The following is a 15,804-nucleotide window of genomic DNA, read 5'->3' on the forward strand; positions in this document are numbered from 1 at the left end:
AGGTTTTCTGCTCTGCGCTGGTGTCACTCTGTATTGATGTATATTTTTCACATACATATCGTAGCCATCACAGTCCTTTGTCCCACCCCCAGAGCCTTTGCAGCTCTCCAGGGACATTGCCGTCAACATTTCAAGTGTCCAGTCTCCTGTGAGGATGTGAGTTAGTCTTCTCTGTTTTATTAGCGGCCTCAGAAAGCAACTCTACAAGAGAACCCACAGCGCCATGTGTTGCCAGAAGGAGAGAGTGGTCACTGTGCTCACCTGGCACCAGCCTTCTCCATGCCAGGAGCCCAGGATGGAGGAGACACTGCTGGAGCCTCCCCAAGGGCAAAGCCAGGGGACAGAGCAGGTGGAGCAGTGCCTCCCTCCAGGAAATTATTTTTCATGCTCTCAGGCATTGGTTTTAGTAGATTTTTTTTGGTACTGCACTAGTGTACCTGGACATCCTGAGCAACCTTCTTGAGGGGCAGGCGCAGTGGTAGAGCTCATGGCCAAGTGGGCAGAACCAAGAAAAAGAGAGGAGTGCAGCTGTGCTGGAGACTGTGGAGACAGGGAAGATGGAGCAAAGCCTGTGGGCTGCTATGGCTTGAACCGGACAGCTGATGTTTGTGGGTACAGCACCCCACTGGGCATAAATCGTGGTTTTTCAGACTTGCATAGTAGCAGCAGAGATCTAGGATTGTTACTGTTTTTAAAGGGAACCTGTTACCCTGGGGGTGAGCGGGAGCGGGAGGCGAGGGGCTCAGGCACAGCATGCTGGCTGTGCCACTATCATACGAGGGGTTAAACAGCTCCTGAAGAGCTCTGATAGCCTGAAAACAGGTTATATGTGAATGTGCTCCAAGAGCCAGGTCAGTGCCAATGCACTTTAAAGTTGAAGTTCAGCTATTATTTTGGATATTTTTCGTAGCACTTTCTCTTCTTGGTCAGTCATAGTTCCTAGTGATTACAGCTGGGGAAGCAGACCTGCTACACCAATCCCACATAAATTTAAATATTGAAGTCTAAATTCTGGAGAAACAGTTGTCTTCTGCTCTTCTGTATTGTGCTTGTACTGAGACTTACTGCACCTTTCACTCTTGTTCTTTTGGAGTATATCTGAGCCCTTGTTCCCTTGTTGTCGTGAAAGGGAGACAGTCACAGAAGTCTGTCTTACATGGGGTTATAAAAGCTGTGTATTTATTCTGGAAGCAGAATTTGCTCGATTCCACTAGGTGGATCTATTGAGAACATTGTTCACTATTTAATGTAAAAATATCTTTCACTTTGGGGGAAAAAAACCCCAACATCTTTTTTACCACTTTACTCAGCTTCTTATGCTCTTTTGAAATACAAAGGTGACCACTTTTGTCCATAGAAAGCTCTAAAGCCATTTATCAGTCTGTCAGTCTCAATAACACTTTGAAGGTTCAAATATTCTTCATTCCAGTTTTGCCCTTGTTTTGTAAAGGAAAAGGCTCAGTGCTGTGAGAGGGAGGTGTTGCCTCCACACTGGCCCCACTTCAGATGCGGCTTCCTTTGCACATCTTCCTGCTGTCCATTTTGTACTTTATTTTGGGTCCTTCTTTGGTGGCTGTGATTTGATGATTTGTTGCAATGACTTTGTCTCAAAAAGTGGCCAACATAGACTCCTGGTCTTTGTATATGCTTTCCGTTGCCCCGTGCAAGATGGTTGTGATGTCAGGCCCAATGATAATTGACTGCTGCATTGAGGATGCTGATTTGTATCCTAAAAATATATATTTTTTTCCTTCAAATTGTGATTACCTCTGCCACTGAATCCTTGTGATGATGGTATATACAATTTTTACTGATTAAATCTGTTAAGAGATAATTATTTTGGCCACGGCCCCTGGGAAATAGACAGCCTGTTCTCAAATGGGTTCTGCTTCTGGTCTGTTTTGAAAGCTGGAATCTCAGAGTCCTTTTTCCAAGAAGCTTTCTTAGACAGTCTGTATGAGTGGGAAAACCTCCATTCACCTTGTCAGTTTGCTGGGGTTCTGCCCAGGAAACCTCCCTGTTTGTAACAGGCGTTTTGGAAGGGGTTTCCCTTTTTCCTGGGAGAGTGTTTTATTTATGTCTTCTCGAACCATGCTGCAGTGACTTGCTTATTGGATGACTTGTGTTTTCACTGGCTCAGACTGCCATGTAGATCGCACCACCTGTTCCAGAGTTTGCTGAAGGACTTACTGCAAGTTTTCTGAAATTCCTTATTCAAAGTCCCTGCTATTAGATGATTCCTTTTATGCGCTTTTCCTTATCAATATTAAAGACCTGATGTTCTGCTCTTCCTTGGAGAAGAGACCCCCTCCTAAAGGCATTAAGCTTTCAATGGGGTTCTGCAGCCTTTGTTGAAAGAATGCCCAGTTGCTTATCACCTCTCTTTAGGAAGGAAATGCTGATCACACTTTTTAAGAACAAAGGCAGGATTATTCCTCAGTCCTTCCTCATAAAGCAAACAACTTATAAATATTTAAATACATAAAGCTAATGTTTCTCCCCCACCTACTGTGTAAATTACTGTATGACCACTTGTCTTTTGCTACTTTCCTCTGTAAAGCCTCATAAAATACTCCCAAGACCTGAGCTTTTTGTTGGGTTCACCAAACTTGTGAGATTTTGAGTTTTCTTCCCTCTTATCTAAGTCTGTCTGAAATGATATCTTCTGAAAGACTGTCATTCCACAAAGGTAGAAGGCACAGGGAAAGGTAACAATGCCTGGCCAAAGATCTCAGCTTCCATTTCCTCTCATTCTACTTGTTGAGGTTTGACAAGTCTGTAGCTGCAAATTTCCACTCCCTGATGCTCTAAACCAGTGCAAGAACCCATCAGAGTAAGTCAAACAACATACTGCTCTTTCCCTCTCTCCTATGTAGTGTTTTTGCCTAATTCTAAAGCAGCAGCATATTCCTGCCTACTCATAGAGGGGGCACAGAAGAGAATAAAAACAACCAAAGAAGTTGGAGAAGTAGCTGGAGACAGTTGAGAGGGCATGAAGGCTTTGAAGAGAAAAGACCTTTCCCTGGATGCAATATGAGGAAGAAGGAACAGCACTGAAATATGGGGAGGAATAGGAAGGAATAGTGGAGGGACCTACAAAAGTGCTGATGGTATCTGGGAATATTATGTATTCTGAGAGAGGTTGGAACAAAACCTCCCCCAGCTCATGTCTGACATCATCTGAATCCCATCTAACCAGTACATGTTGCTGAGGTGCTAGAGCCTGTCATTGAGCCAATAAAATTTGGAGGTCTTTAGGATGTACTCAGCTCATGAATCTGCATTATCTCTTCACGGTCCATTTTGGAGAGTTTTGGCCATCCCAGCCTCCATAGTCATGTCTATGAGGCCCTGGGGAAAAGAGTTTAGATCAGTCTTGTTAATGGCATCCTCCCCTGACAGCACCATTGCTTGCCTGTAGTAGCCGACTCTTCCAGATTTTGAGAAGTCCTTGGTTGACATTTTCTTCCTGTAGAGTTGAGTTAGATGGTCACCTGGACCAACAAACTGGAAAAAAAAAGAAGAAAATTTACTGGACATTCACCAGTGCTGGACCACAGCTCTGCCCTCAGTTTAGCGTGGGTTTAGTACTTAATCTCAGTTTCCTGGGAGATGGTTCTTAATCTCTGTCCACTTGAAAGTTTCTGGAGGGAAAATCCTATTCCCTCCAGAACAGAAAGAGGAGGAGCAATACTTTAATTTTTTGCAAGGATCAGAGCCAAAGCCCTCATGCTCATGCTTTATTTTCACTCCATTCGCTGTCATTAAATGAGCATCATGCACTTATGCCAGAGGAACAGGAAATCTCAGTCAGATGTCTAAAGTTCCTCTGCTGTCAGTTGCTGTTTCACCTATCTCTAGTCAATGTTCTTATCTCTGTCTCAGGAAAAAGAACCATGGGGTTTTCCAGACCTCTCATTCTTCTGTAACTCTTTGTGCAGTGCTCTGAAATCTCCTGTCCGTCAGTGATTCCAGGTGCCTGATTTGGCCCCTACCTCTGAAATGCCATTGCCTCTGATGTGGTTTGCATCATGAAGCCCTAGGTCAAGGAAATCATAAGGTGAAATCTGATATTTAAAAAAAAGGGTATAGCTCATTCTTTTATGAGACTGCTAATAATGTTCAGCCTTGACAGGGTTAAAAGGCAACATCCATTTCCCCATTATCTTGTTTAAAAAGTGCCTTTTTTAAAGTCCATATGGCGACTTCCTTTCGACCTGCTTTCCCATCCTCGTCTCTTTGTCAGGGCTGTCACTTATAAAGAATCACTTGACTTACAATAACAAGTTCAAAAGAAGACAGAATATAATCAGTTGATCCACGAAGAATTGAAATAAAGAACACCCCCACTGCTCCAGTTATCATTCCCATAGAGATAGTGATATTATTGATGTGATTGCTATGCTAATTTCTATAGAAAAAACTTGTATTTTGGAATTTGTTCAAAGAGAATTTCAGACACATCAAATTGGAAAATGCAGAGTGAATTCCTAAACTTTTTCGTATAGGCATGGGAATTTTTTTTAACATTGAATAGCTCTGAACAACTATTTATAAACTTCACTTAAAAATAAATAAATAGGAAAAATCACACTAATTTTTCAGTTACTATAGTAGGTAAATTTTCTTCAGTTCCAGGGGGGAAAAAAAAAAAAAAAAAAAGAAAAAAAAAAAAAGTCCTGTTGTACTTTTAGGGTTATTAATATCAGCCCCATAACCTGCAGAAGTGGGACTGGACCACAGGCTCCAGGAACAGAGGCTAGGGATTATAAAAGATGGGTACATTTAAGTCCAATGTTTAGGAAGAGCTAATTAATCTATACCCCTTCCTCTGCAATTCCATAGTCCCTCTGGGAATTGCCACAAACATAAACTTTTTTTTTTTTCCTTGGACTCCTATTGTAACTAGAAGGTTTCAGCTTGTGATGTTATGCTTTTTATGTAGTAAACTGATTTAAAATGTATGCCAGTCATCTTCAGGGAACTCATTTCAGTCAAGATGAAACTAGTCTTACCTGAATCAATGTTTTAAGTGTCCCTGTGGCTCGGCATTTTGAATAATCAATCTGTCTCCATCGCTTCTTAATCATGCGCATCACAGTCTTTTTTATTTGTCAACCCTTTCGGATCCTGGCTTTTTGTTATTAACATGCCCCTAATGTCACATGCAAGCCTTTTCTTTAAAACAAGCTGCTCATTGGTGTATTTTGATACTTTTTATTATTACTAAATCTTTTTTCCCATAATTACACCACAATCATTATATAATCCCATAACAAAGAGTCTATTGAGGCACCATGCTTTTGTCAACTATGGGACACAGAATCCATAATTGCATTATTCAGCTTCCCCCCCCCCCCTTCCTGCTTTGTAGAAACACAACCTATTTCACCAGTCACATTTGCACCTTGTTTGCTTGGTTATATATTATTTACTAAATCGTTGCCCTGCGGATAAACCTTGTAAAGTTGCTTTAAAAAAGTTATTTGTTTGATAATTAAGTCCTGAAAACCCATCGTTTAATGATTATTCCGAACCCATAAGGCAGAGAACCTCCATGACGTTTTTCTCTAAGTTTAATTACCGTATGCTAATTTCCTTGCCTACTACGTGATTAATTAAAATCATATTTTCATAATCATTTGGCACTAGTATTGTTTTAGAATTATCATGATCCCCTAAATAGTGTATGTAAATAAAGTCGGCTCTAATGGAAAGAATCAAAATGCAACGCTGAGGACCTTTATGTGTTTGTATGCATGCGATTGGCAACATAACTGGCTTATTTACATTAAATACGCCACAAGGTTACAGTGCAGATCAACGTCACTTTATCGCTGATTACTTCTCTTAAACGCCGGAGCGCTGACTGATGCTCCGGTCCCCCTGTCCACCCAGGTTTCCCCGGGAGTTTTTTTTTCTCTTTTTAGGAGAAACAGACTTTGCATAGTTTCGGGAGCAGGTAAGCGGGGCGCTTTGTGGAGCCCGGCGCTGCCCCCGGGGGCTCGGCGGGGTTGGCGGGGCGCGGGCAGGGGCGGCGGGGCGCGGGCGCGGGGGCTGCGCGGGCGCGGGGGCTGCGCGGGGCGCGGGCAGCGGCGCTGGCCGTGGGGCTGCGGAGCGGCGCGGGCTCCTCGGGGTGTTTACACGGGCTCAAGGTCACGACCAAGCTGCGCCGTGTTAAATGGTTTCTTAGTTGCCAGACAGGGAGAAAAAATGGACGATCACAGACCATTCTTTGTAGATTATTATATCAAGGGTTCAGCTTTTGGCTCATCAAAGCTAAATGCCGCAAGACCTATCTAGTTGCTGTGAATTATGCCAAGACGACAATGGAGTGCTTTTTTAATGGTACAATGCATTTCACCTACCAGATAGGGGGAGTCCACGCTGAGAGATGGGGATGTCTTGTGATGTTGGGTGATCAGTATCAATGAAGGGGGTTATTCTGAAAAGAGACAGATTAAAATAAAGCGCTCTTTGCTCGGGATGTGCTGGAAGCAGTTGGGAGGGCTACCCGGAGCGGGCGGCCGCGGCAGCCCCGCGCCGCACTTTTCCCCCTCCGCACAAGAAAATGATCAAGTCAATCATGTGGACATGCTTCATTATTCATTGAACACAATCTTTTACAACGCTCCGTTTACGTGCGGGAGTTTCTTCTACGCTTTGCTTTAAATTTTAAGGTAAGAAAGACAAAGGTAAAAAGGGGGTTTTTGAGGATCCGGGAGGCTCCCATGAGCCATCAAAGAGGCTCCAAAGTCAGTCCGGAGTATGTTTTTTTATTATTATTTCTTTTTAATCATCGCAATGGGGCCTGCGTTTTCCACCGTGATTAAAAAAATACAGTATAATTAAATATCCATAGCAGTGACGTTTGCAAGCAAGGCTGTCAGGGGAAAAGCAGAAAATAATGAAAGGAGCGAAGAAGCCATTGAATGGCGCTATAGAACTTAGCCTGAAGAAAACCCTACGTTTTTCCTCTTTCTCTCTCGTTTCTTTTAAAACCGTTACTTTACAAAAAAGGAGCGGGCGGGCGAGGCGAGGCGACGCGAGGGGAGGCGAGTGCCGGTGGCGGCCGCGCCGCTGCCCGGGGGCCGCCCGTCCGCCCGCCGTCCCCAGCCCGCACCGACCCTGCCCTTAACTTGCCCAGAAACTTTTTGTTTTAGAGGGTGGCTGCGGAGCAAACTTTGCTGAAGTGACTTTAAACGCGGGCCCCCACTTTCCCTCCTTCTCCCCTTAGGATCCCGGCTAATCGTGGTGTAATTTGTAAACCCCCCCCCCTCCTTTTTTTTTTTTTTTTTTAATCAAAGTTAGCTGATGCATACCATGTGTCAAACTTGTGAGATTCAAGTGCCTAAGAGACCTGCCATTTTGTGCTCTAATCGACCTCTTATGAATAGGAGCCGTGCATAATGCTGCGAGGAGCGTTGTGACATTCAAGTAGGCACTAAATGTCAGGCCAGGTCTCAGCCCTTTCGGGGGGAGCGGAGCGCGCCCGGCGGCGCCGCGGGGAGCGGGGAGGCACCTGCCAGCCCGCCGCCGGGGCTTTGTCAGCGCCCGGAGAAAGTAACAGGTTAAGGAGGAAACTTAAATGGCAATCCCCGGGGAGGGGGGAGCATCCCCTTCCCGGCGGCGCGCTGTGCGCGGGCGCGGAGGCGCTGCTGCCTGCGCGGGGCAGCGGCCTCGCTCTTCTGCGCGGGGGCTGCGCGGGGCTGCGGTGCTGGGGAGGCGGGGGGCATCGGGCCGGCGGCGGGATTAACGGGAGGTGGGGGGGGGAGGAAGGAGAGATTCTTTGATGCTGTGTAGGAAAGAATCCAGATTTTAATGCGCCCATCTGTTGCAGTTTTGCAAATAATTAATATATGTGTGTGTGTGAAGGGGAAGAGTGGCTGAGGGGAGCGGTGCCGCCTGTGAACTTTAACGCAAAATAAAAGGTCGCGAAGATCTATGCTTTTTTTTCGGAGGGTCCGCGGCTCCCGCGGGGCGGCTCGCACGGGCTCCATCCGAAAAGTTAGTTGCCGGCGTCCCCCGCCGCGGCGGCGGGGCCGGGGGCTCGGTCCGCCCGCGCGGAGCCCCGCGGGGGCCGAGGGTGCCGGCGGGTGCGGCGGGGAGGGCTCCAGCCGCCGCCTGGCTGCGCGGCGGGCATTGTTTCGGGGTGCGTGCGGCGGATGTGGCCGTGCCTGATACAGTGTCGAGGCGGAGACGTGATTTCTCAGATCCCTTCGTTTTTCACTTCAGCCGCCGGCGGGCCGGGGAGCGGCGGCTCGGCGCGGAGCGGCGCGCAGCGGAGCGGTGCGGGGGCGCGGAGCGGGGCGCGGGCCCGGCGGGGCGGGCGCGGCTGCCCGGCCGCCCGCGGCTGGAGCGCTCTGCGGGGCTGTGCATTTCCCCCCGCCGCCGCGCCCCCCCCCCGTGCAGTTTAAAATAAATCCAACAGGGGCCGTGTTTGCTGAGCTGATTTGACCGGTTGATACAGATAGCAGCGGCGAGCCTCCCAGCTTATGTGGAAAAAGACTATTTTAAGTGTCATAATTAAGTTTAGAAGCCTTGTTTGGGCTCATTCACTGCTCGAAATAAAAAGGACTGGCTGCTTTTAGACCCTTTCTGAAGAGGTTGGCTAAGCGCCTCTGCACGTTCGCTTGGAGAAGAATGTTTTCTTTTCTAGTTTAATATTAGAAACTATATTTTTACTTGTTTAAACCGGATTTGATTATTACTGTGGAGATTTTTTTCTCTCCCCCCTTTCCTATCACTCAAATCTTTGTTCATTGTTCGTTGACTGTGAAAGGCTGCTTAAATGTACGGAGAGAGGGGGGAGGCCCCCTTGCTGGTTTGATGTTGAAATAGTAAACCTGAATGAGGAGGGTGGCTGGAAAAGTGGACATTGCAGCTTTAATTAACTTCAAGATGCTCCAGCGAGGACCAGAGCGTAGTAGTGACGTTGCCTCATAAATCTGTCCAGTACAGTGCATTGCATTGAACTATTACAGTATCACCGTCATATTGAATATTCACTACCTATCCGGGAGCAGATTTGCATAATTGGACCTTTTTTAAATGAAACTTGTTTGCAAAAAAAACCAAACAAAACCAAAAAAACAAAAGCCCAAGTGAAAACCGCGGAGACCTGCATGATTATAAAGGGTTCAAACATATCCGAAAAGTAAGTGACCTGCATAAGTACATCAATAGGTTAAGTGCAAATAAGATGAGAAGTGCTTCTGAAAGCTGTACATTCCCTATGTGGTCTCTTGGGTTATTTCTCAATAGCGGGATTTTTTTGTAGCCTCAGGGATTTTAGGTTTTCTGTCTGCTTTCATAACTTTTTCCCCTCACAGTTCTTATACAAGGTGAGGCTTTTGTACCGTGCCTGTATACCTGTAGTAATATTTTGAAAGAAAATAGATTAACAATTTGTAATTCGTGCTGTTTGAGTTGTATAATTACAGCTATTGTGGAAGGGAAATGTGTGTTGCTGTTATGTTTCTGATCATCGAATAAGATCATCACTATATAGTTCAGAATCTTCAAAGATTGTGTGTGTATGTGTTTGTGTACGCTTAAAAATTGACTTAGTTGAGTAAGCTGTTACTTCTTAAATCTTAGAGGCAACTAGTTTTTCAGTGTGTTCCCCCTCCCCACCCATTTGACTGAGGATGAAAACGACTGAAGTAATTAAAAACGCCAGAAATTTTTAGAGTTAATTTGTAGATTGTAGGTAAACCCCATCCCCTCCTAGCCGAGTGTCTGGCTTACAATATCGCAGTTTGGGATCGGGCAGGTTTGGAAGTATTTTGTAAAATCAGATGCTGGTGTTTCAGATGCTGCGAGGACAAAGTTGCGGAGCGGAGGCAGCTGAAAGTGTCCTCGCCTCCCGGGGCAGGGGGCAGCGGGCGGTGGGGCGAGCGGGGCAGGAGGGCAGAGGCTGCCCCAGCCCCAGCCCCGGCCCGGCTCTCCCCCCTCGCCGAAGGCTGCTTTAGTTATGATGTCATTCTGATAGTGGAGAGCAAATGTCTCCTGATTCTGCCATTAAACGCCTGGCTGATTTGCCTGATAATGATAGCATTGACGTCCTGCTCCTTGACAAATGCAAGCCCTATGAGCCCTATGAATTAACTTTTTTCCCATAGATGAGAGCTAGCTAGCTTTACGACTCATGAATGTAGCAGCACTTTGACAGATTACTCTGAACCTCCTCGTTTCTGCAACAAAAACCCTTCCCTAAATACCACTTCTGCTCGTAGACACCGATACAGTTTGGGCCTGATTTGCAGAGCTGCTGGGCACTCATCACTTCCACTGACTTCAGATGGAGTTGTGGGTGCTCAGCAGCTTTGAAAATGAGGCCCTGTGCTCAGTCAACAGCTGATGAATGTTTTTTTGCTTGTTTGTTTGTTGTGGGTTTTTTGTTATTATTTTAAAAAGTTAGCTAAAGAGGGCTCTATGATTTCTAGTCATTATAAAAATATTTGTAAATAGCTTGAGATGTTCATCCCAGTCTGTTCTGTTTTTCCCTTTCTGCTATTTTTTTTTTTAAATTTTATTTTTAATTCATCTTCTAGTGAATGTGCTGTTAATCTTTTGAAGTAAAGAATCATAAATGAGTTGTTTAAAGTTTTCAGAATGTTGACAAAAGAAAATGTCTCCAGTTTGGTAACAAGTGCTCAGAGAATCGATTGCTGTTTCAGAACGTGCACTAGAAGAGAGTCTTTGTACAGTTGCTAAACCCTGCAGTCGGGTGCACTTCCTCATATCTGCTCTGTCTTCAGATTTTTTGCTGTGACTTTGAATTTCTATCACTGCAGGTAAATGAGGTTTTTTTTTTTTTAAGTGCTAGTGGCTTAAACTTTGTTTTCATTTGCTGTTCGAATGACGACAATTAACAACTGCAGATGTAAGGAAGGTTGGTCTCTGTTACATTTGCAGTGAATGTTTCTAAAATATTTGAATGCTAAAGCTGTGTCTTACAAATTAACTCCTGAAGATACAAGTTGCTACGATGAAAATACTGTATTAAAACACTTTTAATAAATTGACTGTGACTTTATCAATTGTAAAGAAGAAAAAGGAATTGTTCTACAGGCTTTTCGACTTCTGAACATATTTGAGCTCTAATACTCCGTGAGTTGTCTGGCACTGTCTTCACTGTAGACTTTTATATAATGAAGAGGCTGATTGTCATATTTTTGTCCATGCTAGAGGCCAATAACCCAACCCATTCATTATCAGAAGAGAGTAGCCTGGAAGTTGCAACATCAGTACCACTGTTTCGCTTGCAGCAATGAAGACAGTGCTGAGATCAGAAATTGTGATCTTCAGTACAGAAAGCTGACACATTAGGTTGTTTACCCACCGTGGGAGCCTTAGGTGACCAAAGAGATTTGCATTAGAACAGAAGCAGAAAATCCACTAGTCCATTAAAATGGGCTGTGCTTATTCTCTGGGAAGCACAAGTTTCATCAAGTGTAGGAAAATCAGTAGAAGTCATTTTTCCAAATGTTGATTTTTGTTTAAAGTTGACTTTGGATTGCACAGGTGTTTTTAGAGTGCCTTGACTAAATAATAATAATAATAACAATAATGACAATAATAATAATAAAGCATAAGAAAGTACACAGGTTTGTATGAACTTTATAAAAAAAGGTAAAATAAAACCGTATATAGATTTATGTTTCTGGTTTGAATGAGGACAATTAAAGCTTTTGAGTATCTTCTGATTTAATGTGTTTTAATAGGATTTGTAAGTAAATTTCAATTTTAATCTCAGAATTTCTCTCAGATACCTGAATAGATCTATATCGGCTCTTCAAAATGCTAAAAGCAATATGATCTTGAAAAGCAATTTTTCTATCCTCTCATTCACACCTTGCATTTTTTTTTGCCTTATACTTTACTCCATCTTTTTTGAGGTATTTTGTTTATTTATTTCAGAGGTGCAAGCAATTTCCATCCAGGAAATGAGAACATAGATGAAAAAAAATATAATACATATTCTTTGTTTTATAGAAACATGAATAAACTTATTTCTGGCAACTGTAGATGGAAATCCAAATTTCTCTAGTGAAGACACTCTGGGCACAGATGTTTGCGGAAGAGAAAAAAAAGATGAGCTACTGAAAGAAAATATGTAAAAGTAAAATAATTCTGAGATGCTTAATTGGATGATCTGAGGGTTATTGTACGGACGTGCGGTTGTAGCTTCCAGTTGTGCGGCCGAATACAGAGTCTGAACTTTTTATGACCAAGTCACTGATCAGAATCTGACCTTGGATAGAAACAACTGAAAACTGAAATGATCTGATAGATGTTGCTTAACCGAGTAGTGTCTGTCTAAATCTGAGTGGATCGCAATAACTGCTGTGACATTTTCACTCCTATTGGCATGTTAAGCAATGAAGCCCAGCACTGAGTGAGAGATTTGAAGCATCTTTTCAGAGGTAGCACAGATCCAGATCAGGAAAGAGTCATGGGAATGGGGTAGTAAGGGGGAGATTTGAGTTGCCTCTGCTCAACTGCATCAATGTTGTGATTAAGCACTCTCCCAGAGGGAAAATTCTTTCAGTATTCTGAATTTGGCACCTTTCCCTTATATTTAAATTTGCTCTAATTTTCAGGTGCATCTTACCAGATAACCAGATGCATCCAAAAAAGCAAAAGAATTGTAGAGGAGTAATTATAATTAGCCTAGTTGTCTGTGCTTTTAAAAAATTTTAAGATGGGGCCTTGAAAGTATTTTGAAGTCACTGTTTTTTAGAGGTCTTAATCTAAATACTCCATTTGAGATTGTTTTCTGAAGAGATGGGTTCATCAGGTCAAGTTGAACTATATTAAAGACAAACAATTTTGTTATAATCTGACTGTCTTCTAAACACAGATGAAGAAAACAGAACTAAAATAGCTTCAGCAGCTTCAGTATCTGATATTTTCTCCATCGTGCATTGCAGTATTTGAGATTTGTATAACCAAAAGCAGAATTAGGTAATTCCTTACAAGTATTTATCGTGTTAATGAAAAAAAGCAATGCTGCCTACCACGGTAGGACATTAACCGAAAGTTCTGCAGGTAACAGTGCCTGAAGATAGCACTGGTGGCTTCGGTAGTGCTCCCATAGCATAGGGCAAGCAACAGAGCTGGCTTCTTCAAACCAGCTGCTCATTTTTGATGCATTAGTGTCAAACTGCCCAGCTGTGGCATCTCGGACTTGCAGGGGCAGCGGAAGGTGGAAGTCAGTGAGGATGAGGCAGGGGATGAGGCGGGTTATGCCAAGTGGGCTACCACAGGGCCAGGGAAAGGCTACTTGGAAAAATTTGGCCCTGACTCTGTTTTGTGAACAAGAGAAGAAAGAGAGGGAGAGAAGAAAGAGAGTAGGGTCTGACTTTCACCCCCATGGCTGGTGGAAGGGCGGAGGGGAGGGGGGGCTGCAGGAGGGGCAGCTCTGCCTGGGGCAGCCAGAGATGTCCCAGGGAACCTTCTGTGCCATCAACCTCAAATGGGTCTGACTATCATAATGCAAAGGGGTAAATGGCAGTCCTAATTCTTGATTCTTCTTCCTTTTAGAATACGTTTGTTTCAGACTTAACATGAATTTCATTTTAAATATATATATATATATATATATTAAGTGTGATAAGTGCTGTTACAAACTTTTCCTCTTTTTTTTATGCCTTTGGGATATTCTGCCACAGACACTGTAGTTCTTTGTGAGGAGGCTGGGAGCCCTGTTGAGTTCATTGATTCTACAAAGTGGTTGCTATCAAGTACTACAGTCTACTCAGTCACAACAAGGCTGTATGTATCGCTTCCTCCGTAGTCCTGGCCCCTGCTGATCTGGGAATTAGCCCTGCCAACCCATGCAATGGAACTGTGCTAGGTTGCCAGGCGGGCCATAGAATATTTTTTCTAGAGGACAGCATATTGTATTAACATTGTTTTCTTTCACTCTCATAAGCTGGTCTCTGTAGACTTGTGCAAACATTGTAACCATCAATCTTATCATTGCAATATCAATGGTAGATATAGATAGATATAGATAGGTTACTTTATTCTAAGATTTAGAAAAGCATGGATAAATAGGAAACTCTGGCAGAATTACTTCATGCAAAGGATAATAAACATATGGAATAAATTACCAGCAAGGAAAGGATAAATGAGTTCAAGGGAAGCATAGGTTTGTTTCTTGAGAAAGAGCATGTGAGAGCAGGGTGAAGAAAGCAAAGAGGTGTAAAGTCGGGTTTCCATTAACAAAGGCTAACGTGGTGGGCTGGACGTTCATTTCCTAACATTTCTTTTGATAGCTCTGCATGGATGGGTTACGTTTTATTTTCATGTGTGTTTGTTAACATTGGCTCTCTAGATCTTAGTGTGTTTTTTCTTCAGGGGTCCATAGAATTACTAAAACATAGGGCAGTGTAACATTTTGGTTTTGATATCAGTTTTATTCAAGGGAGCGATGTGACAGCTAAGTGTCAATTGAGTGAATTAGACAGAAATCTTGCCTTCTCTGACGTTGGTTTATAATTGTCAGGAGAAGCAGAAACTGCCTTCTACTCTAGTGGCCAAGGATTTTTGATGGGTGTTTGTGCTGGTTCACCCATAATAGTGCTGGAACAGTTCTGAAAAAAACCTGCATATAAATAAGTCTTCTTTCTGTGTGTGTGTGTGTTTGTTTTGTTTTTTTCGTTTCTCAAGGTTTTGCATAAAGGTTTTCATGGGTTTCAGTCCATGCAATGACTTCCAAGTTTTTTGAATGTAGAGGGTTGACTTGATATTGGAAAGCAACACTAATATTGAAACTGCTGCTACAAGTAGCTTTTAACTGAACCTTTGTTTTATTGGAATATATGCTGCATTTTTGAGGAAACTGATGGGTCTCTCATCTCGGAGGAAAGTATATAAAGGTTAGAAAAATCTTGGTTGATTTTGAAGTGATTTCTAGGATCCAGTTCTGCACCTCTTACTTCAGTTCGGGTAGGACTGAGTCAGTAAATAAAACTTCCCTTCCATACCAGGTGAGTCTCTTGTGATCCCAAGTCTCACTAGAAATACATTGTGTAAATCCACTGTTAATAAACTCTAAGCAAATCCTGATGTTCTCAAAAAAGAGATTGTGATTAAACTTTTTCTTGTTTCATTATTTCAACTACAAAAAGAATTCTAACCTTTTGAGTTTAAAAAAATGCAAAGGTTATAGGTACCCCAAATTGAAATGTAAAATAAAATGACTATTTATTACCTTTTTAAGGGAACTCTCCTTCATTGTTTCATTGAGATTTTGCCATGGAAGTGTAATTCCTCTCAGGGCTAATAAAATAATGAGTAGGAGATAACCCAACATCTTTTTTAGTACTGTAATAACAACTAACAAAACTCCTGTGGCCTAACTCCTCCTTTCTTTGGATTTTACCATAAAATTTCTTTTAAAACAGCTCGGATATTCTAAAATATTGTTGATTGTTTTAAGGAACAAATATTAAATAATTTTTCTTGAATACATAAAGCTAAATACATGTGTATGCGACAAAAGGACAGGCTATTAGGTAAATAAGCAGTAGGAAATCCACAACCACTTCTGGATCAGAATTTCAGTCTACTGCTGGTTTTGGTAGTGTCTTTGGCATGCTAGATGCTTTCCAAACACAGAAGTATAGTTTCTGGCCAGAGCTAGCTGGAATTTTCATATTGCAGTTGAAAAACTCCAGTTCATTAGTTTGCATCAACATGCTGTATCTTTGAAGGATTTCTCAGGTTCACAATTGAATTTCTGCTCAAAATGAAAGAGTTGCATCTCTGCACTTCATTATGGACTGGTGA

Source organism: Streptopelia decaocto (assembly GCF_964273445.1).
Source record: "Streptopelia decaocto genome assembly, chromosome: 11".
NCBI classification, from domain to species: domain Eukaryota; kingdom Metazoa; phylum Chordata; class Aves; order Columbiformes; family Columbidae; genus Streptopelia; species Streptopelia decaocto.